The sequence below is a fragment of the Diuraphis noxia genome, unplaced genomic scaffold (genome assembly GCF_037042655.1).
Source record: "Diuraphis noxia isolate RWA-SAM2 unplaced genomic scaffold, SU_Dnox_SAM2 contig0002, whole genome shotgun sequence".
Taxonomy (NCBI): Eukaryota; Metazoa; Arthropoda; class Insecta; order Hemiptera; family Aphididae; genus Diuraphis; species Diuraphis noxia.
The window spans coordinates 26,467,944-26,494,019 of NW_028301712.1; the positions used below are offsets into that span (position 1 = coordinate 26,467,944).

Sequence of the window (26,076 nt, forward strand, 5' to 3'; positions counted from 1 at the left end):
AATATAGTAAATAAATAAAATTTTAGATTCAGAGTAGACTGATGAATGATGATGAATGGTGTTAAAAAACACACTCTTGGTTTTTGTTTCTGAAGACATTATAGGAAATAATTATAGAATATAGAAAACTTCTGTATAGCAGGTAGTAGAAAAAAGTTCCGATCTTCAACTTCGATGGTAGAATTCGGGAGATAAGTAAACGGACTAAACACTAAAAGAATGAGTTATTTGAATGTTTAAATGTATTCATTAGTGGCGGCGATCTGCATTATTGATCTGTTAAATTTAATAAGATCGTGTGTGAACTTATATGGCTATATGTAATGTGTAGCTCTACGATCATGTAAAAACAATACCATTGTAGCGAATAGGCTAATTTATTATATTTTTAATCGTTCAATATTATCGTTACCTATAAGGTTTTATTTGTAAAATTTTCATTTTTAATCATTTCATATAAATTATGAATTATTATTTTATGATAAATCGTTCGTGTATGTAATAATAACTATGATACCTATAGGTAATAACATCACTGCGTTTATCATAATATTATTTTTTTATGTAGGTATCCCGTTATATTAATTTATCTACCAACTATTATATTACCTACAACTTGGTACTATTAGTTGTTACGATTTACGACGAACATCATACGAATTATATTATAATAAATAAAATACATAATATTATTACGCCATATACATCCACACGGCGTATGATAATAGTCGGAGCGCGTTATTATAAAATATTTTTATTTTTGTAGGTAATCGACGGATTTATGTTACGCTACCGCTGCGATACGGTATCGTTGCAGGTGCTATTAAAATAACAAATGAAAAATAAAACCTCGTTAAAGTTAAGCTAATTGCAAAGAGTCGTGGAGGGATGGGGACACGGAGCTTTAACGGTTATACTATTTGAACACACTTATACAAATCTATGTAGGGTTAAATATTGTTATAGGTATAAAGCATGCTATATAACGCACACGACAATCTGCAGTACTTATATATACACAAAGAGTTCACATATGGCACATCGTGTCCGGACATCGGCATCACAATAGGATTAAATGATTAAAATGATAATGCGCTTGTTGCCATTAATATATTATAATATTATATGGTGTACAAGTGTAGTAATAATATTGTGCGAGTGAAACAGCGTTAGGTGTAATGTGCGCGTGTCCCGCTGTATTGAATTAAAAAATTTTAGCACGTGTTAGGGTATATTATATTATTGCAATGCATAGGCGTAATCTGGGAGGGGGCGATTGACCTATCAGATATTTAACTGACTGGGAAACTTACAGTGTTATTTTGGCTTACCTACATAGATTTTTAGTTTTACCACAGAATGCCAATCCCCCCCCAAAAAAAATTTACCACAGATTACGCCTATGTTGAAATGCTCGCAGTGGATACTTTCGTCTTCAGTGACAAATGTCTTAAGGAATTTATTTGGACATGAAATGTAATATTGTTTATCGTTGATATTGTTGTCACTTGTCACCGCCATTATAGGACACTCGCAGACTGGCGTTAAAAGGCACAGTCTGCGGTCTGATCAAAGGGCCCTTAGGTTATAATAAAAGTTATTAGCTTCGTATTCCACAATTTTCAATTTTTGTATTTTAAATGAGATGACAATGAAATAATAATAATAAATCATAATTTATTGTTTCTTGTATAAATTTGTCGATGTTCACAAATGTATTTATTTTGATTTGAAGCAACCGATACATCTTGTTCACAAATTTGAAATTGTATCTGTGTGAAACCGTTTTTTCTTCTAATGACTAAAATAACAAATATAAATATATGGTGACTGATTTATCTAAGAAATAATATTCATTAATTTTATAGATCTAAAATCAATAAGAAGCCCTTAAAAATGTTAAGATGAATGATTAAATACAGTTGTTATATTAAATGATTATCTTATTTAATTTTAAAATGTGAATATGAAGTCCGGTGGACCAAATCAGCCAGAAGCCTATAGTCTTTCCATGGTCACCGCGGATTTTGTAACAAACTTCGAAGGGGTTTTGATATTCGCTCGTACGGAAGCGTATAATAAGTACGTATTGACATTGAGAATGATTTTAATCTTATTAGTTAACTCGAATTTTGAGTTTTCGATTCCCCAAATATTATATTATCATAAATTATGCGTATCACTTACCTGAACGATTTTGATGAGAGCTGTACCCCCTCCCTCCAAGTCATTAGCATTGATTCGACAAGTGTTTTGACACCAGTTGCATCCACATGAAGTGTATAATATCTAATAAATACGGAGCCGCCACAGCCAGGAATTTTGAATAGGTATCAGTGTATTTGTGTATTGCTAATATTTCGCCGAATCCTTTAAAGTTGAGAAGTTGCAAATTTTAATTATGGCAGTTTGTTGTCATTGAGAAATCATAATTAATATTTTATACCTATTGTACTTAAACGAATATTACTCCTTAATGGATTGCAAAATAATTTATTACCTATAAATAACAATATCATTACCTAATCAAAATAAACATTTTTTTCTAACATACTTACTATTTAAATTCAGTAAATTACAATTTAAAGTACTACTATGACACATTGATATATGTAACAGGAACAAATTAGAATTTCAAAGAAAAATCCAAGCTGGATGTTCAGGTTGGATTAAATTTGAAAAATTTGAAATAGATACATGGGTTTCATACATATAGATACATGGTTTTGAAATTTTGTTTGAAATTCACTAAAAGATAATCAGTTTTGGGAAGACACATGCGGCACTGTAACTGGAGATGTTAACCAGGCACCGAAATTTACCGAAATTGAGTTTGAGTGTTTTTGAAGTAAATTAATTATATTAAACACTAATAAACAGTTCATGACAGGTAAACTATACAATTCTTGTTAATTATTTTTTCAAATAAGTTTATGGACATGCAATGCTGAAAACCATTGCTCTACTGAAAAATTTGTCGCTAATGTACATAGAAAAAATATCAGTGCTCTAGATTTTTTTTTTTTTAGAAATAGTTTCTTTGCTTAAATTTTATGAAAAAATTGAATTCGACACTTAGATATCTATATGAGTGGCTACAAACAATGTATCCAAAATAACAAAAAAAAATAAACTTTACCTGCAATATTCATTGCTCGCAATTGTAATATTATTTCATTATTTGTTTCGTCAAATTGACATTTTCATTCAAAATTGCTACTCTTTTAATGTTCTCATTTATTTTGGATTAGTTACGTCGTACGTAAGTTTAACTAAATAGCTAAACCAACAAGTCAAACTGATAGTTAAATAGTTAATATTAGGTATAACTGTTAGGTAGGTTTGTTCATAACTAATATAACTATTATATATATATATAATATAGATTCGTGTATTATATTTTTCAATCGAGTTGGTATAATAGGTGTATCCTCATTATATAATAACACATCATATAATATATTTATTTGTCATAATTATTTCATGCATCTATATAATATATAATATATACCATTCGTACACGAATCGTCTTTTGGTGCCTTATGCGGTTATGCCTATATTTAATTTAAACGCATTGTTAGGTGCAGTTTTAGACTTATGGACTATGGTGTATACCTAACCTATACGGCTATACCTATAGGCTATATATAGCGTAGTTATACAATAATGCTAAATAAATATGTATAGGCACCTAACTAGTAGCGGTGTTTAAATAAAATTTTAAATTTACAATGAGATTTGACTTTAGTGTAACTATTGGTTATTTGTAAACATTTATTTACAGGTACCAACCACGGTTATCTACAGTAGATAACCGTGGTACCAACTGAAAATATTAGTATTTATTCAATGGCATATCCAATTAACTTGGTTAAATACTCCCGAATATAGTTAATTTTTTAACTTCGTTGTAAGTAATTATTTTAAATTACTGAAAAAATATTAGTACCTATATTTCATACTATTCATAGTATCTTAGATACTAAGTACAATATTACGCAACGAATACGGAATAACTATTACTTCCTAGTGGCAGGATATTACTATTTACTAAGACTATATTGTCACGGACTTCATACAAAAACCAATAATCATTATCTCTGTGTCCCCCCCCCGTCTATAAATTGTATTTTTACTTTAATGTTTTAATAATATATATATAGTAATAATATACCTATTAAAGTTCATACTATTATTATTTAATTGTTGTCTAAATGTTGAAAATAAAGCTGTATAATTTCAGGATATCCATGCGTAATTATTTACAATTTTATTATTATATGATAGTTGCTTAAACTGACTAAAGCTTACTAGGTAAAAGCTATAGTAGAATAATTTTATCGGAGTATTGGTATTAATATTATATTAGACGGGTAATGGACATAACCAATTGAAAATAAAAAAATAATTTGTTAGAGGTGAAGTTATGAACAAGTCATAGATTCAATAAAATACGTACCTATCGCAAATTGTGATTAAATATTTATTTAATTATGGTACTTTGGTAGGTACATATAATATTCTATGGTAGGTACTTAAATTAGGCGCTTTATTGGCAGAAAAACTATTTATTAATTCTTGGTTTTTTTATATTTGTAAATACATAAGTGTTACATGGAATATTGTTGGTGTTTTACTACGCTAGCTGGTGCTTAAATGATCAAAATAATTACAGCTTCTGTGGAGTTATGGCTTAAATAATTACTAAGGTACAACATAATATATCTTAGTTTCGTGACGTTGGTACTATACTACTATTTTATTATCATTCAATATTAATTTATCGGTCTTAGAAAGTGCTATATACAAGTAGCAAGAAAATGTTTTTTAACTTACTGTATTTACTGCATTGTGCCATTTTGATAATTAAACCGCAATCCTTTTTGTTCTTATACATGGCTTATTAATACGAGCGTTGACTAACTTAATATGATTGAGGTAAATAATTAATATATAAACAATAGTCACGTTAATAGTTTACAATTTCAAACTATAAGTTAAGTTTGATTAAATTACATCATAATATATACATATATAGGATATTTGCTTTGATTGAATTAAAAAAGCTAACGTTTTATTTTTGAAATTATATGTGTATGTCATGTTTGTAATTTTAGTATATAAATTATAAAAAATATTATTTAATAATTATTTATTTAAATTACACCCCAAGAATAGAAAAAAAAAAAAAACGAAAATATTAATACATTGGATCACACTACAATGTAGAGTCTACATTATTATACCTATGCATAATTCCTTTATGATTATGAACATAAAAAACAGACATGAGTAAAAATGTATACTATGCATCATAATTTATATGTTTTAAATTTTTAATAGACTTCTAAACTTAGAGAAAAAGTTTCATTTTAACGATTATTAATTCAAACGCGTTTTTATTACAGGTTCAGAAGAGGAATAATTCGATTTTTTAAATATGTAAGTCAGTTTTTTGTAGTTGATAGCTTGAGTGCGTATACAACATTATATACATACACCATTATATCTATCTTTATACCTCTATAATATTTTATTTTATTCGTATTATTTTCAAAAGCGGTCGAAATAACCTTCCAAGTACTCAATCGGATTACTTTTGGTTCGTTTTCGGATAACATTTCATAAACATTCGGTCTTTTTTAATAACCTGTAATATTTACTACTTAATTTAATAATTTTAGATCGCTATGTGGTGCATTAGAATATTAAAAAAAAAATAATAATAATGATAAAAAAAACGGTTACTGGTCTAGTTACAAGTAGTAATATATGTATATGATTAGGTATATAATATTATGCCAGAGTCGTTAATTTATAATAGCTCTATCGAAAGGTGGCACTTCTCAAAACGTGTGTATATACACTTTACAGGTATACCTTGAAGGTATTTTTTTTATGGAGGAGGGTGGTAAGGCGGTAATACAATTTGGACAAACACTTTTCTGATGATTACTCAGGAGAGTCGTAAGTGCATTTCGTACCGTATATTTTATGAAGTTGTCTCTGACGTGTTTATGTATATTTATACATTATGAATACCTAGAAAGACAAGAGCAAGCGAGAGGATATAAACTTTGTAGGAAAAAGAGAAAAACATTATAAAGTTTTTCGTTAAAACAAAAATAAGAGAAACCGTGTTGGAGGGACGGTGTTTTATAGCCTATATATAGGTTTATATGGATACGCATTTATAGTCAGAGAGAGATAGATAGACATTTCGGGGTCAGACAAAACGCAGTCACTTTTGAGTTGTATCATATTAGAACGTATAAGACGAATAATATATAACCCAGGTACAGGGTGATTTACCAGGCACGCTCACTGTGTTTTTATCCATTTAAAATGTATTTATTTCAATCCTGATTTTTGGAAATTACCAATTAATTATTTTAAATTATAAATTATAAATTATATTATATTATATTTATAATATAAATAAATTATTATTAAGTTATAGGTATCGAAATTTTTTCAAAAAATGTATACAATATCATTATATTTTAACCAATACTCGCTCTATATTCTTTCAACTCAGAGTCCAAGAGGTGGCACTCATTAGAAAAAATAATTTTATATCATTACAGTCCACAGGACACTGTTTAAATTGCATACCAAATTTATGTATTTCGCAATAGGCAATATATTCCTATTTATCTTATTTTATTTACTCATCTCTACGGGCTGAGCCAATAAAATACCTATGCGGCTATGCCGCCTATGCATACTTAAAAATTCCCAAAATAAGAATTTGAAGTTATTATTTATTATTAAAGGAAAAATTAAGGATGGACATACTTGGTGAATCACTCTGTATAATGCGACAGAAACGGAATGAATAGCCTTTCTTATTAAAAAATTACATTTTACTCGTGTTTGTTTTTTTGTAATTTTAATCGTTTCTAATTAAATTCAGTAATACTTCCCCGTAGCGTAATATATTTATTATGCAAATACTCGTAAATGTTAACGTACTCGTCGCGCACGCTCAATAGGTGAAATAAGTATTTACGAGTTATCACTATACATAATATACATTGTTTCTACATGCCGGGGTCTTCTTTAATAATATTATATATGCATGTTCCGTCTTTTATCATTTAAAGTTAAGTCGGTGATAAAAATTAACGTATCTAATGAACCGTGTACGTACATATTATATCATAAAATATATCATATATACGTAGGTATGCATGCGCATCTATATATTTTGTAACTTGCAGATTGTATATACCTATATATATATATATATATATATATATATACATTTGTAGGTATATATGTGACTCGCCGGCTGGGCTATTGGCTTACATAATTATATAGGTAAAATATATGTAGGTATATAATTTTGAAAACATGTATTTGAGGTAAATCACTGTTGTATTCTCGGCTAGATATACTTGTTGTAATGTTGTGCACAGTATTATATAAAACTTGGCGAAACTTATATCACCGCCTCGGGACGTTCCAAACACGGAAACTTCTTAACTCATAGATACATTCATAATATACACACTAGGCTCATTCATACTAATTAACTTTTGCATATCTCGCTCCCATTGCACCCTCTTCCCCTTCGCCCCCACCCATCAATCGTTTGTTGTTAGTTTTGATATTACTATCTCGTACGCTCTTCGGAGACGCGCAGACCACATTCATTATTTAATTGTTGGAATTTTCATCCCGAATAAATATTATTGTGACGTATGCGGGAAAGCTTCTGATGACGAACTTATCTATATTTTTGTTGATTATTGAACTCACCAATTTGTATTTTGACAGATTTGTAGTTATGACACATAACTAATAAGTAGGTACTTATATAATGCTAACAAATATAATGTTACCTAATCTCACATTATATTATATTACACACCTACGCGTTCCAATAATTTTTCTAGCCTAATGATTAATATCGGATATTAATATTATGGCTTACTGCGTGATGCTACAAAGTACCTATGCATGATTGGAGAACAATAATTCATTTACTATACATTGTTAGGTGTAAGAATACACAAATATATTTCGATATGGCAGTAATTAGATGTCATTTTCCGCGATTGTGGGGTCTTCCTCTCTTGAGACGGAGAATTTTTGTAGGGCTTTCATTTAAGTTATAGTGAGCAGCACCATTTTCGAGTACGTAAGTGAGTGAAAGAATCTGTTTGCTGTATGGTTTATGTGCTCATCAATAGTAGGGATTTTCAAGTCATTATGCAGGGCTTTGTTGCGTACAAACCAGGGAGCATCTGTTATTATGCGGAGTATTTTGTTTTAATAGATTTGAATTTTATTTAAGTGACTTTTTACACAACTGCCCCATATAGGACTTGCGTATAAGATTAAAGGCCTCAGTACTTGCTTTTAATATATAATGAGTGAGCATTTTTTACTAATAGTTGATTTTCTATTTAATATCGGAAAGAGAACCACTAGCAGTCGTTGGTATGCTTGCTGGAGTTTAGCCGATAGATGAGGCCACCAGTTAAGATTCTTATCGAGGATAACGCCTAAGTATTTTACCGAAGATTTCCATCCTATTGGCTCGTTGTCGAACTTAACTGGTTGAGGTGTTTGTGCTCTACGTAGGGAAAAAAATACTGCTTGGCTTTTTGATGGGCTTATGATAATTCTCTATTTTTGGCACCATAATGAAATTTTATTGAGATGTTTTTTGAGTGCGGTGGTAATTATCTGAGTATCCGAAGATTCGCAGTAGATGGTGGTATCGTCAGCAAATAGAGCGATGTTTGTGTCCGTAGTTTGTGGAATGTCTGAGATGTAAAAGTTAAACAGAATAGGTCCTATAAGTTTGGATCCCTGAGAAACTCCAGCTTGAATAGGTCTGCAAGATGATCGTGTTTCGTTTATTCTGACAACAAAGCGTCTGTCATTGAGAAAGGATTTTAGTATGTACAGAATATATTTTGGTATGTTTACGCATTTTAGTTTATAGAAAAAGCCTTCGTGCCAGACACGACCAAACGCGTTTGCGATGTTCAAAAAAACCGCACCTGTGTGTTTTTTTCTTTCAAAATCGTTACTAATTGTTTCTGTGAGTCGGAGTAGTTGCTGAGTTGTAGAATGGCGTGACTTAAACCCAAATTGGAATTTTGGTATCGCTTCGATTGAATTAAGATATTCTAAAAGACGACTTGGTATAAGTACTAAGTAACAATATTACCGTAGCCGACAAATATACATCATCGTTTTGTGTAAATAATTGTGTTCAAGCTCAAATACTTTAATAAGCCAAAAATAATGCAGATAATGTATTTTGTTTTATCTTCGTCATTGTAACTAGAAGTAAACATTTTAAAGTTATTGAAAAACTAATTAAATGTGTGTCAAAAACAGTTTGTCTTTTGAGATAGAAAATAACAGTTTTGTTTAACAAAAATGTCTAAAAATATTATAATATATACCTTATACCTATGAATTCATGAAACAAATTACCTTTATATAGTCATTAATTTACACTTATTGAATTGGATTTCAGTTATAGTATACTAAGTAAAGTTTATAAGCATTATATTAACGAATTTTATCTGTTTTAAAATCATATAAATTGCATCGCTTCGCAGAAATATTTAAACAAGAATTTTTTCAATGGGATTTAATATAATTATGAGAAATTAAGGTCCAAAATACATGTGTTTTTGAATAAAACAATGTGTATCTGGAATTCAGAAAACTATCCTCCGTAGTGAGAACAATTTAACAAGAAAAAAATATAACCGTGAAATAATAGTTATACTTAATAATGCACCACTAAACCTAATGGTTATAGAGAAAACAAAATTAGGTATATTTGAATTATTATCTATAGACATGACATTACGTTTATATTAAACATATAGATACAGTATACCTATATCTATAATCTTTTAGGCCAACATATGGTGAAAGATTGGTTGTTGTTCACCCTGAAGAAGTTTTTTTGTGAAACTTTATTAGTTATATAGGTATATAGGTTTCCCGCTAGGATTTACCCATTGCGATATCTCACGAAATAATGGAGATATTAAAATTCTGGTTTTATAATAAGATTCACAGGGTTAAGAACTACAATTATTTCATATTTAAATTTATTTTAATGTTTTTGTAAAAAAGTAAAAAAAAATATTTTTATATTTAACTATTTCCAAAAAAATTAAAGATAGCCATTTTGTAGCCATTAATTTTCTGATTTTAAATATTTTTAACCATATTATTAAATTGTTTTACAGCTAATCATTTTCAAAATGATTTTAGTTTAGTAAAATACTTATAGCGATAAAAAAAAAAATTACCTGTTAGAAAATAATTTTTGAATGAATAAATTTAAACTGTGTAATAATATATAATATTAGATATTAAATTTTCCTTCAAAATGTATTAAACCCGTTTGATATATTTTTTAATGTCTGAATTTTGTGACAAGATAAATTTATTTCAGTGGAGCAAACACAGTTTTTATTTTAGTATAAGTACCTGTTGACATAATAACGCTTGAATAATAATTTTTTATCCTAAAAACTTTTATACAGATTTTTTTCTTGATTAGATTATTATTATAATTTATAATATAAAATTATTTTGTATGTTTTTTATTTTATGAGATAAGAAAGAAAACTGTACTTTAATATACCCATTTAAAATATTATATACAAACGTATTTATAAATGTAACGATCTACTACAATATTTTAAACACTTTTTTGAAAATCTTAAAACTTATCATGACTTAAGATGCACATATTTTTAAGATATAATATTATATACCTTAAATTAGGGACGCTCGCAATAAAGTAGCTCCTATGTGCAAAATACTTTTAGTGTAAATATAAGCCAAGGGCCCCTATAATCCTAAATTATAATGACATCTCTATACAGATTAATGAGTATGAAACGATATAAATAAACAAATAAATAAATACATTTTAAAATATAATATAAGTAAATTGTATTTTTTTTTTTTTTTTATTAAACAACTATCCGCGGCGTCTATGGCCATTGGATGTAACAGTACATTATCTATTAGTATATTTACATATTACATTAATATTTAAAAAGATATATAAAGTAATTTAGTATTTAAAACAAGACAAAGTAGTAATAATTAGGAGTTAAGTGAATAGTATTATTTACAATTTACAGTTTGTTTATAAGATTCGTTTATTTGAGAAATAGTATGATCTTGTGTATATTGTTGGGGTCCGGGTTGAGTGCTTCAGCAAGGTGGTTGGATATTTGATATAGCCTTCTTTCTTTGTCGTATATTTTGCATTAGGTTAAGATGTGTTTCACAGTAAGTAGTGTTCCGCAACATGTGCAAACTGGGTGGTCTTCCTTCTTCATTAAGTGGGAGTGTGTAAGGTGGGTATGGCCAATTCTGAGACGGTTTATAGAGGTCTCGTGTTTTCTTGAGATGTTATCTGGAGAAGGATACGGTAAGGCGGATCTCTTGATTTCGTTCAGTTTGGTTGACATTTCATTCCATTCCTTTTGACGCTGAAGTAATGTATCATTTTTGATGACCCTCTTTATGTCGTTGAGAGAGAAAATGGGTAGGTTGATAGAATTTGGGGATGTGTGAGCGAGTTTGGCGGCTGTGTCTGCAAGTTCGTTGCCGTCTATGTTACATGCAGTGGCCAGGAATCCAAGAGTATGTGATGTTTTTGTCCTGTTGTTTTGCTATGTAGTGGGTGTTTTGAATTTTTCTAACGATATCAGAAGGGGAATACAGATTTTGGAGGCTGGTAAGAGCTGAGAGGGAGTCACTAAATATTGTAATAAATTGTATTTATTAGTTCTAGTACAAATGTATGTGTATTTAATAAATTAATTATTTGGAAAAATATACCATTTAATAAATTACTTAGTTATTTTAATTAATTTTAAATATATATATATCCAAATAGAGCTTTAGATTTATAGGAAATGTATATTTGTTTGTAATAGTGAATAACTTTTTTATTAGTTCATCACTAGTCAATTTTAAAATTTGTATTGCGATTTTCAGCATTATTACTACGTACTTTACTGGGAATATTCGTGGGCATTAATTATAATTTAACAGCTAGAGAAGGAACTTTTATATTTTATTATTTATTTGAAAGATCAAAATTATTAAAATTCTCAGGTGGTGCTTTTGCACTCTCCTCTAGGCGTCCCTGCCTTAAGTCATGTAAAGTACACAAACTATAGGATTGTAATATTTTTGTTTTATGTACTTAATGACTTCAATAATATGCGGGTACCTTTATTGTAGTATGATCTGTATTATACCATGCGCAAGTAATATAAATATTACACATTGTAAGTTCAAAAAGTTCAAATGACTTTTGTTTGGAATGTTTTATTTTTAATTAATTATAAAGGTACATCAAATGCTTTGTCTTTGTACATATATTATAGTTTACACCTAATTTTTCTTAAAAAGTAATTTAATACACTTTTTGTGTGACCACATTGATGATGTAATGTTATAGGCATGCGTAAGATAATAGTATTTAGAAAACCATATGGAATACGTGATTAATGTCTATTTTAATCGTATGAATTGAAATAGTAAAAAAATATTACTAATAATAAAAACTTTTTTTCACTCAAATACTATAATATGTAGGTACTTGATGAATTTTCTACAGAATAGTTGTGATTTTGACTTTTTGAGCGTATCCTTTTCGGTGTCTTAGATATCCTTAATCCTTTTTTTTATATGTATATGTATATACATACATATGTGAGTGGTTTTCACTATATATGATGGATAACGAAGATGAAATGTTTTTTGAGAGCCACTATTTAATTTTTTATGTGTTGACAGTGCCGGATTTAACGGGAAGTTATGTGAAGAGTCTGAAATATTATCTTATTAGTTATTATAATACTCATAATATAAGTAGAAATTAAGCAAGTGTGTAAGAAATTAATGTAAATTAAATATGTAACGCCGGCTAATAACCAGCAGTTGATGCCTCAAACAATTAATAAAAAAAATACTCATAATAATAGATGATTATAATAATATTATAGTGCTTCACTGCAGACCAGAACAAAAATCTCGCGCAATCGTTTTTCATGTAGGTATAGTGATCGATGTAATAAATGTATAATATTATAATTCGAACCTATCATGATAGTTCAATAGTGAACCCATAGATATATAATATAGTACCTACGTACACTCATTGATTTTGATTCGTCGAGTTTTAACGTTGAAACGGTCTGCTTCACTGCTTAATATATTTGTAATATTTAAATATTTGTATTTGTAATATTTTTATAAAAAAATAACGAACGGATGAAAAAACAAATATACGTAATATATTATGTATAAAAGAATAATACATACGAAGGGGAAAAATGAAAAATGATGGAATGACAAGGCATTGAACATGATTGTAAAAAAAACTGTTGGCCTCGAGTTTGTACGGTTCAATCAATTTTTATCGTACGCGCGTATAGCATTGTATATTCCACTCGAAAACACATGTTTCAATGTGTCCGATTGGTGTCATTAAATGTGAAATGCATTAAAATATAGGAATTCGATTGCACTGTTTATTGACACACGTTGGCTGTTGTAGGTATCTATATGATGTTATACGCGTATAATCGATGACAAAAACTAAAACAAAAACAAAAAACAATTCCTACCATGCTGCACGGTATTTCGTCAAAATTCCCGTTTGAGTGCATATTCGAGAAGGTAATAATAAATACAATACCTATAATACATAATAATTAATATTTTTGAAAAATTCTACCAATAAAATGTTATAATATAGGTTCTTGCTATGTCCGTAGCGAGGTAACTTATATACGCGCGTAACGTCAAACGATATAACAAAAATGTCAAAAATAATATTAATAATATATAATACGCATGTCGCGACTATATTATAAAATATGTAGTTTTTTAATATCACACACTCTACAATAATAATATGTAAAATATCATGTAGGTATTATAATACAATATACGATGTAATTGTATAATCTCTTGTAATCCGATGTTGGTTTTCTATATTCAAATGTGTTTGTCAAAATTTATTTTGACATTTATTACGGGGTGAAAAAATCATTTTCAAAATTTGCACCACGGATTAACGGCATAACGGCATAATGATATAATATATTATTATATTATAATAATATGTTTTGTTTCTGCCGCTGCTGTACATAATACGAGCACGACCCGTGTTTGTATATTAGCTGGCGTGTTGTGCACTAAAAGTTCTCCAATCATAATAATCACAATGATCCTTTCAAAGGGTATGTGGGTGGCGGCTTTGTTAAATATTTAAACCTTTAATGCACATTGTTTCACCCCTCGAGTGGTCGCGCGGTGGAAATGGTGCAGTCGTTTCCTCTTTCCACCGCGAACTACTCGACTCTGTCGACCCACACAATAATTTTTGGCAGGTATAGAGTACATATACTGCCATTGAAATACAAAAAGCAATGATGAATAATTCTCTTTCGTGAATATCGTGCGATAAGTTTAAATGGGAAAATGCAAATTCCGTTATAATTCAAATATACGAAATACGAATGGATATAGCTGAGCGGCACGCCGGCGGTTTGACATTTTTTGATTGATCCGTCGAACCCGTCGGGGGTCTTTTAACCATTACTGAAAAAAAAAATTAAAATCAAAAAAAATACGAATTCGATTTTTGCAGTATACTTATATAGATAATAATGTTCTATATATAATGAGTGATGACTGATGAGTTCAATATTAATTGCGATTATGGTGCGCGACGGCTCACGTAAATACTTTTAAACTCACCACAAGCAACCGGTCCGGAAATAAATTCACTACTGAATATTCTGATATTATTTTAAACCGGTGTCCCGTATACGGAGCGCTGCTTGTCCATTCCACCCTGAAAATATAAAAATCATGGCGTGAATAATATTTAATAGGTATATACGTCATATTTTGTGCTCTATACCTTAAAGTAATAGTAGGTACATAATATAGCCGCATTTTTATTTATTTATTTGTTAAGTAGTAAACGGGCAAGGCCCTATTACAATAGATTAAAACATTACAATTAAACAAAGTAAGAATATAATATAATATTAATAATGATAATAATAATAATAGTATTAATAGTAGTAGTTATAATACGAGTAGACATATAAGTAAATATGTCTATGGAAATTGATAGAAATAATAATAATCAATGTTCAATAATTATCAACGAAAAAAAAACATTGCGTGCTTATGTGTTAAGAATTAAATAGTTACAATAGGATTTAAATGAGTCTAAATTTGATGAGCTGAACATATCAATTTTAAATTTATTTACAGTTTGTATTAATCTATTGCAGCGAGTGTTATTTGCATAGTTAGTAACTTGTAGGCTTAAACGAAAAGTGTCTGTCGTTCGTATTATCATAGAATTATGGTAAACAGTATACCTACCTTGTAACTGCACAATACTAAGACAATTATTGTATTTATCCGATTGCATTCGATATTATACTATCGTTTCCTTTATGCCTGAAAACTATGAGACGAAAAGTATAAACATGATTATTTTATCATAACGAGCTAGTTTAGCTGATATATCCGAATATATACGACATAACACACCGAAACAACGACCGCAACTCGCTAGTATTTCTATACAATTACATAAACTCTATTATATTATTATCATAATATATAAAGGGATGAAAACCATATTACATTACGTAGTAATATTCACACACATGCCTTGTAACACGCTTTTAATGTACTAAATGTGTACACTATATATATATACGATCACAGTTGGACATGGCTTCCGGCGCACTACGCGTATACGATTATAAAACGGCAATATATATATATGTCTATGGCGAAGTTGTATGTTAATTAAATCTGCGATTCCGTCCATTAGACTCAAAGGTCACGTTGGACATCAAAGGTTCCGCGCAGAGAGAGCTGCACAGTCACAGCGTGTATTCTCTATGTTTCGAAAACAACAAGTATTCCCCGCCGGCCGAATCATAACCATTTTCTTTTATGTTTAGACGAATAAGGCACATCCATACTTACTCCTTATAAAAAAAATTATTTGGCACGTGCATATATATATAGGACGACGTGTATATCCTACCTGCAGCGGGTTTGGGAATTCAATATTTTTTGCTTTGTAATATGCCCCGTATTTCCGTGTGCAGTACCTATATATTATGTTTATATCGCATATTTTCCCCTCACTGTCTACTGGCTATACATAATTAATTTAGAATAATATTGGTGCCGCTCACGCGTTTTACCTTGGGGGTTTGTTGTATTTCCAATAGTGAGGGAGAGCAATGGAGGGTGTATAAAAAAATAAAAATTCGGTAAAGGGATTTCGGAGAACAGAGAAAACGTACTTACCTAAATCAGTAAACCGAGGACACGTGGATGTTATTATTATATGGGTACGCACGTGTGACGAAATTGAAAACAAGACGCAATACCGTGAAGTTGTCGAATCAAAAATTCTTCCATCTCGGAAAATCTACGGCGTTCGATTGCGATTTTTCCCCAAACCAAGGTCATTTAAATATCCATCGCTTTAAAGTCGATCATTGTAGATAATATATTATTATTCGTATACACGATCGCATTAAAATGTGTCAGACACAACGGGTTTTTTTATACTTGAGTAGGCCGAAACGACGCAGAGACAGAATGTAAATTTATAATATACGAGCGTATTATATTATTTCTTTCGTCATATTTACTGTTAAATATATACTATAGGTACTGTACCTAAGGTACATTAGACACATATTATGTGCAGTTTATAAATATTTTAAATCCACTTAAATATTTTACACATTCTTTTCCTATTTACTGCCACCTGTGCCATCGCCCACTTGTTGATCGCATGTCTTTAATCTCTGAAATAACTTAGGTAGGTACTGTCGTATACGAATATCACACCTCGGTACAGATGATTCAACATACCAACTTTTATGGACTCGTAAACGATGCACAATTTTTGTCGAATCCAACACATAGTGTTAAAATTAATAAATTACTCATACCTATATACATTGCATGGCAGGTGTCCCGGATATGCATTTGCGCTATTTTTAAGTTGGCCACTTTTTCTTCACCATAATGGATATACATAATATTTTATGTATATATGGGGTTGAATAGGGGGGTATATTTTAATATTTTAATAAATGAAAACAATTGGAAAGTTAGAAGTTGGAAATGGTTTTTGACATGCATATATCAATAGTAGGTACACATTTATAAATAATAAATATACGCATTACCCCCACACATATTAATATTATATTATACACATTATGGTTTAAATAATAGATTTTAACTTTTGTGCATCGGCCGTCGGCGAGTTTGAAAATTTTATGACAGGCCAATAAGACGCAAAAAAAAATATAGGGTTGCCAAAGTACACTCAGCCACCCACCAAATGGTGTCCCTGTGGATATGCATTATGCATGTGTTATACATATATACTGCCACGGCTATACTGCTTTATAACGTGGTTAACCATTTTGGTCACTACCTAAAGTATGTATAGTGTATACTCATTCGATTGAGCAACTTTAAATTTATTTTTATATTTAACTTGAATTTAACATGAAAAGTAAATACATTTTTTTTTTTGGCCATGAGTAATTCGAGTATCTTCGAAAATTTTTAAATCCAAAATATATCTGGACAGAAAGTGTTTAATACTGTTTATATATTTTATTACGAGTGTTAAAATATTTCATAAGTTAGTCATAGAGCTTAAAAAAATCCCAATAAAAATATTTTAAATAATGATGACAAATTAAAGAAATATCAGCCAGCAAAGAGATAAACAAAAAATAAATAATTGTACAATAATTAAAAGTGAAAAACTTACATTTCATAAAGTAATAATAATGATTAATGATAATCAACTCAAAAATGATTTTTGGACGTATTGTAATCACAGAAAATATTAAAGATTAGTACACGATAATTAAGTTAATGTACACATTAATCAGAACCAGGAAAACTTTTGAAGAAAGTCTGAAAACCTGATTAGACCAAATACATTTACACTTTATGTAAATATTAAAAATACAATCTCGAGTATTTTCTTTCTTTGAATAGTAGGCTTAAAGAACAGAGTAAAGAAGTAAAAATGGTTAATAAGAAAAATTGGGTTTTTTTAGGAATATTTAAATATTGCATTTAGTATGAAAATTTGTAAGGAGTAATTTTGAACATGTTTATGATTTTATATAATATAATCTTTGAGACGAGTATATTTAATTATTGATACATATTCTAAAACGTATCTAATAAATGAGCAGTATATAAGACGTAAGACATCACTGATTTTTAAATTCGTTACAAGAGTGTATAATAAAACTTAATATTCGTATTGCTTTCATTAAAAAAAAAAAACAAGAAATTTGTTAGTTACCTACCTAGTGGAAAAACAGATTTGTAGAGAAAATGAGACCTAAGTCGGATACTATTTATTTGGTACTTAAAGTAGATGGATTCACGCGTATAAGAACGGGTAAATTACTTTGTTTTACATTTCTTTTATTAGTTTATTTTAATATGCGTGCCTTCTACTTGACTATTTTATCGAAACATGGTAGGTATACGGTATCCGGTATCTCCACTAGGTATACTAAAATATTCATTTACGACTATATTTTAATCTGTTTTAAGTACAATAATGTTATTATATAACAGCGATGCCGTTGCCGGTTTTGTGGTTAAACGTGCTGAATCGATCTATTTTCACAGCTACGGTGTAACTATATTTATTTTATTAATTCACTTTAAGATCCCAATCTCGATGGTTTCCACAGCACCATCCTCGCATCCAGCTTCCCGCCCGATCGTTCTGCTGGACATAATTGTTGTCCTCCCGAAAGATTAAACTGCTAACAACGGTGGCGGGGTTGACCTCTTCCCAATCGCAACAAAATCGATCAATTACAACCGAAATTGAATTGCACGGGCACGGTGCACGTTCGGTCGAGCACGACTGTGTACTTGTATTAGGTACCTCAATCCTGCTTACACAACTACATCACGGCCGTTTGGAAGCCCCGTGGGAAATTCGACCCGTCACCATACGCAATGCAGGGCGATTCACTGTAGTCGCATGTCCATTGCTTATTTATATTTTAACTTCGCATTTCTTTATTATTTTATTCTCGAGCAGAATCGAAGAAAATATATTGTATACTCTACATTATGTCATTTGATGAGTGTCCTTTGGCAATACAATTAATTTTTTCAAATAACAACACCACCCTTTTTCACTGTACATTTTTAAGACGTCAGTGCACTTTTTTTTTCTTACTCTGACCCACGCGCAACTTATAATATATATATATATATATTATATAAATAGCAATAGAACAAACTTTGTGTTGTCAGCTTTAATATTAGAATGGATTGATCTGCTATATCAGACTTAAAAACATTATCTGTGTTTGCACTTTAGTTTTTTACGATGTTTCAATTTGTCTGTTATAAATGAGAATTTTGTATAGTAATATTTTACATACTGATAGATGACAAGTAGTGATAACTCAGATAAAAAAATAAATTTCATATGAAAATTGAAGTAAAAATACAGATAATGTGAATTTGATTTTAGGTTAATATCCACTGCAGTACTACTAAAACGAACAACATAATATTGGTTTTGCTGAATGCTAATTCGCTGTGTTGATTGTGAACCAGTTTGAGAAATCAAATAGTGTGTTAACATCCTTTTAAGTATTTTTGAAAATGTTGATTTATTATTATTTAAATTAAAAATCATAGTTTCATATAATTTATACAATTTATGAACTAAGAATAATTTTTATAGTCCATAATTCTTGATAACACGGGTTTAGAAGATCCTTGACCAAAAAGACACTCCTAAAATGTGCAAATAAATTCAAGTATTTACAAATCAAATATCTATATGGCCATATGACATTCAACTTTTAAGTATACTTTGTAATTTAAAAAAATAGGAATTTAAATATATGCATAGTTGAATAATTCGATTATAGGAGGTAAATAATACTAGGCAAATCATTATGTATATTATATTGTTATGTTGTATTGTAATTTATGGATTAAGCCTTCATTGTTTTATAAATTTCAATTGTACATAGTATAGTACCGAAGCATAATCAATTTTTTATTTTATTTTTCAATCTAATATATATCTCATATGATAATACATAGGTACTTAAAAAAAAAGTAATACATAATGTCACCAGGAGTGTGTCCATGATTTTCTTTGGCAGGTGGTTTCAATTTTTTGAATACAATATATATTTTTTATTTTATAAAAAGAAAAATTAAAAATATCAAGAAAGTCAATTTGGGGATGATTAGAACCCTCAAAAAACAACCCCTTGGGTACGCCCCTGCATGACATAAATTTAAAATATAAACACAACAACGGGTTGTCATTTTCTAAAACTTTGTAGCATTCGTTTATTCAGGTCATAAATTAGCCTACTTATTGAAATCAATAAGTATCACCGTGTGAAATAGGTGCTTGATTTAAAATTAAATGTATTTTAATCATACGAGTAGTAGGTTAGAATATGTATTAAAACCAAAAATAATGTAATACGTTTTTTTATCGTTCGCTCGTTGTAAAATATAAATAACTACAATATAATCTAATATAAATACTACAATAAGATTTAGTTTGAAAATACAGCGTGCTCGCTTTATTAATCTAGTGCAGCAGTTCTTAAGAACACGGACTCCCGAAGAAAGGTTTTTAGAAATCGGAGGTTAGGTTAGGTCCTCTACAAATTTTTTGTTGAATATTAATTTTGTACAAAACATTTCATATTATCATAAAATTACAATAATTATTTTTTATTACGTAAAAATTATAGGTTTAGAGTGTTTAGACATAACAAAACATACACATTTGTAATTATTTTTATTAAACACAATTTTTATTGACTTATAGGTGTTAAGGATGCCGTGGACCCCCAACATGAATATTGTAGACCCCAAGTTAAGAACCACTGATCTAGCTTATATTGTATATGAACTGCAAAAACTCTGGAGAACTCCAACTCGGTGCGCGTTCTCGTCGTATATACGCTTTTGTTCAGCAGTCGTGTTTCAAAATGTATACCATCGAACCATCACGCATGTCGCCGCTGTGTCTGGCGACTGGCGTTAAAAATGTCAAAGCTGGATTAACGTTTCGCCGTCTGCAATCGCTGCCGTGGCAAACTGCACTCGAGGGACGGCAGGTGTGCGCGCTTCGGACAGACTGCAGCTACCCGACCCACCGTACACCCACACGAAACTCACCCCAAAACGGTTCTCGCGTAAAAATACTACCGATCGCGAGTCATATTATACATACACTCACATCTAGGTATATACTCGTAATGTAACGTTATGATATATTATTATTATTATATAATGGCGTCCGCGCGCGGGTCAAACGACGTTCGACGACGATGACGACGACGAGTGGCATTTCCGCGGTTTGGCTCGTTTATCATAAATTATGTAATATTTCATTAAACTCGACACGGACCGTACGCCCCGTCGCCACACACCAAAATATGCCGACATACATCGACGCCTCTGCGCGGGAAACGAACATTTTTAATAAATAACATATTAATATTATATAATATATTATAACGTTCCCCCGCGAGTATACAATATAATATATAATATCATATACGCCTGACTGCGGGGGCGGCGCGCATTCTCCCCACAATTATTATTGGTTTGATATGACTCATATATATATATATATATATATGTATAGATTATATAAAAGTCGCCTCCGAACGGTTTTCCATTATACGGTCGAACGCGGCAGCATAATGAGCGGACGCTGTATATGTGAACCGCGCGTACACGTGCCACCCTCGGTCAAACGCTTCGTATACATACATATACACACACACACACACACACACACACACACACACACACACACACACACACACACACACACACACACACACACACACACACACACACACACACACACACACACACACACACACACACACACACACACACACACACACACACACACACACACACACACACACACACACACACGCGCGCGCGTGTGTATGCGTGTGTGTGTGTAGGGTTTAACAATAATCCCTGTTGCTTCCGTCCCCTTCGCTGCTGCAGTGCAGTGCCACCGCCCGATCCGTCGACGACGCCGTTTTTCCTTTATATACTTGTAATGTATATACATACCTATATATATACTCCTCCTTTCAGATATGTCGCACAACACACTATTATATATATTGTGCCTACCTATTGGTTTTTACGACCTATTCCCCGGGATAAGCACTTTTGCTCCTTGGCCGTTTAATCACGTTCACTCGGACGCACACGCCCGCGCTCCGTGACGAAGGTTGAGGGTTGAGAGTTTAAAAAAAAATAATAATAATAAAATAGAAAAAAAAAATTACCATTGTAATTTTTAATGCAATTACATAGCCACATAGGATTGCTGTCGTTGCTATTATTAAACATAATAATAACAATTTAAGTATTATATCTCAGATCAAAAAACCTCTGTACAACAATATGTTGAGTTTGGTATGTACAAATGTAGGTACCTACACCTTTAGTTGCTTTTAAAAAAATGTATTTTGAATTCAAGTTTGTTAACCTTCATTCGTCAACCATCTAGTTGGCACCCACATATTTTGCTGAAATCATGATTCCAAGCTTCGGTACACTAGGAATATTATTCAATACATTATAATCATTATATACTATTCTGCAAACTTCTCTGCTGAAAAACTGTTTAATTGTTTAAATAGTTGAGGTTTAAATGTTTTATATTTGTTTTCAACTGATTAAGTGGTCAACTATAGCTGCATGATATAAGGTCGTGTATGTAAAGCAGTATCAAGGTTTACCGGCGGTGTGATTTCGGAAAATGGTTTTAAAGAGCTCTCTTCCCCCTCCCCCTGTACTCCACGTCATTTTATATAATATTATACTTTCAAATTGTTCTCACCATATATCTTATCGTTTATCGGTTTTTCTTATCATATATAATTATTATGTTATACTGAATCATGCTAATTCACTAACAAAAGTTATATTAATTTGTCTAAGTTTGTAAAAATGTTTAGTTTTAAAATCAATTAAAAACATTTAAACAGACACATTATTGATGAACACTCTATTTACTCAAACTAAAATGTCTTTGAGTATGCTAAGATTTTTTCGGTCTGTGTACGAGTGTAATTTTTGTTTTAAAAAATTCAAACTATTATTATATATTTTATCTATAATAATACAAGAATTCTCACCTTCCTCACAAACTTTAAATTTAGATCAAAGAACTAATCCATGCATAAAAATGTCACTTATATACGAAATATAATGAAAACTCACTTTTTATCAGTGAGAAATTTCTAAAATATTTTAAGTTTTTCTAAAATATTCTAATAAATATAAATTGTAATGCGTAGCTACCACATGTGCGTATCAGTGTACTACATAATATAATATAGTGGATGCCATTTCTAGATAATTTAAAAATTATAAAACGTTTACAAGTATTCTGTATCGAAAAGTAGATTCCTACATGTTTATGTTTCATTTAAAGCGCATACATACTCGTATAGCTACATAGGTATACATCCGGTAGGTTCAAAGTAATATACGATTACATTGCTGTCGTATTATACGATGATAATAATATATTAAATACGCATACATGTGTACGCGTTTTCCAGAGCTGCGGAATTTCAGCCTACCACCGCTGTGTCCGATGAAATGAAATAGTTTACTGCAGCCATACATATTATTACGTAACTACGTAAGGCTGAGGGTTATGTGCGGTACATATTCATGCTGTAGTCATTACATATACATTATAATAATATACACTGCACACATTCTGCAGAGCTCAATTTTTTGTTTACTCATTCCGCGGATGCTTTTTAAAATTATTATCTCTCCTCCAACCTTTAGGTATATCGGTATATCGGTCCACGTTTTCCGGTTAGGCATACACGAGCGAACGGTTTACAGAATTAGAGAAATATTTATTCGATTCGTGACACGAGAAGTTGATAGTAGGCATATTTTTTGTTTCATCATTTTTCTTACCTACTAAAAATACTTTATGCATATTATTATTATTGTTATATGCTCACTATAATTATGCATGTATCTTCATGATGTACCTATATACCTACTGGCTTCTATGGTTGCGGTAATCAATGCTCATTTAACGTATATATTATAACGTACAGCGAAAATAACTAACGATATATACTGACGTGGTTATAATATTATGTCGTACATTGCTTTTGTTTGTTCAGCAACAATAATAATATTATTATGTAATTTAAACTTCGTCGATGAAAATAACGTAAATATTTGCACCGCGGGTTTCATGACGCTCCAATACATCTATAATAATATTATCGTGTTCCAGCACAATCATTATTCGAGTTTTATTTTCGATACATAAACGCTGAAACATTATATAATACCTACCTATTATAGTAGCACCCAGCAGGTGAATACGAGTAATACGACCTCTGTCAAGATTATTTCATACACAGCACTACAGCAGCGACGAATTCGGGCGTTGCGTCAATACATAATACATCATTTTGGTGGGCTCAAAACAAATAAGTTCCATCATAAAATACTATCAATTTGTTCAGGAAAGAAATTTTAATCTCTGTGCTATACTTATATAATACTTTTTCGTAATGAATGGTTTTTAGTTGTTATCGATTGTTGGTTATAAGACCGAACAAATAAGTTGTTCGGTGTTATGCTTGTCTCTAAACTTGAATATGTTTTAAAAAACAATAATGTAAACGATTTAATCAAAAGACTTAAAAGTTGTACAGAAAAACTTGCTGTCTGTGTACATATATTTTTTCCCTAAGAATTTTTTTAGTTATTCCAGACAATAGTGGTTGCGAAGAAGTTAAAACCAATATAATGTTATAGTAATATTTATAGACTTTTCAATGTTATTTATTATTTTACGAGAATATTGAACGATTGCCTAAGGTACTATGGTATTTGTATGGCGGATATGAATGTGTAAAATTTGTGCTTTTTGGTACACAATTAATCATTTTTTAATTGCATAGATTGAGAGAATCTATTGTTTTTTTCTTAAGGCCCCAACTAAATATTACTGTTAAATAACAAATATATAAAACGTGTTGATTAAAACTTTAAATGAAGTTTTTGTGCTTGAATTATAAATTATTTGTCACTAAAAATAAATATATTTAAAAAAGTGGATTTTAAAAATAGGTAATCTATACACTACATAGAACCTTTTGCTTCTGAACACATTCTTTCAAAAATTTGACCCATAAAAATATAAAATATATTTAAATGTTTTATATTATACAGTATAAACCTACAGCAAACAGCTAAAATGAGATGAATCAGCAATTTATTAGGTAGTATATTACTCTTTGAAATTGTTATTTACTGATGTCTTACAACAATATTAGTGTAACAGAAAATAAAATATATACGTTTGAAATATTAATATTTTTAAAAATACGCATCTACTATGACGCGAGGTACATTAGTTGAATTGAAAAATTGTAAAATATTTTAGCTAAAAAGTTAAGTTTCTAGACATAGTTACTCAGAGTAGTTTTAGTAAATACTATGATGAATATATTAATTTATTCAACGCATATTTTATTTTAACTTAATGAGTACTAGTTAAGTTTGGTTGAACTTGAATATGTCCGTGCAACTGCAGATTACCAAGAATACATGATCGAATAGTAGGGCGCGTGAAGATACGATCTATTGATTTTTGATTATTTTCAGAATTTGGCAAGAAACTAAATACAGAGGAAAAATGTGGTGTACCGTCGAATGGAGTCGCAGCATTTTTTGTATCAAGTACTAGAAGAAGATGTTGATCAACTATCTAAGACAATAACTGCAGTAGATATACCGAAACAAAATTTGGCAACGATGTTTCCGAAATATCTGAAATATTTCAAAAACATAATAATTGGTCGAGAACATGTTTAATAATTGCTTTAGGTGAATGTAATGAAAATTTTTGTAATTTTGTAAGAT

The 26,076-nt window shown here is 30.3% G+C and overlaps 2 long non-coding RNA genes across 3 annotated transcripts; one reads left to right on the forward strand and one right to left on the reverse strand.

Moving 5' to 3' along the window:
• Positions 1–1,682: 1,682 nt before the first annotated feature.
• Positions 1,683–3,871, reverse strand: LOC149058279 (uncharacterized). The gene is made up of 3 exons (XR_016190552.1): positions 3,140–3,871; positions 2,188–2,370; positions 1,683–1,801 (listed from the first exon to the last, which is right to left on the reverse strand). It is a non-coding gene; the product is annotated as an uncharacterized LOC149058279 (long non-coding RNA).
• Positions 3,872–4,582: 711 nt separating this feature from the next.
• Positions 4,583–26,076, forward strand: LOC149058280 (uncharacterized). 2 transcript variants are annotated; one of them, XR_016190312.1, is made up of 3 exons: positions 4,583–4,709; positions 5,409–5,442; positions 25,819–26,076. It is a non-coding gene; the product is annotated as an uncharacterized LOC149058280 (long non-coding RNA). The 2 variants fall into 2 exon arrangements; XR_016190311.1 differs by lacking the exon at positions 4,583–4,709 and adding an exon at positions 4,814–4,938.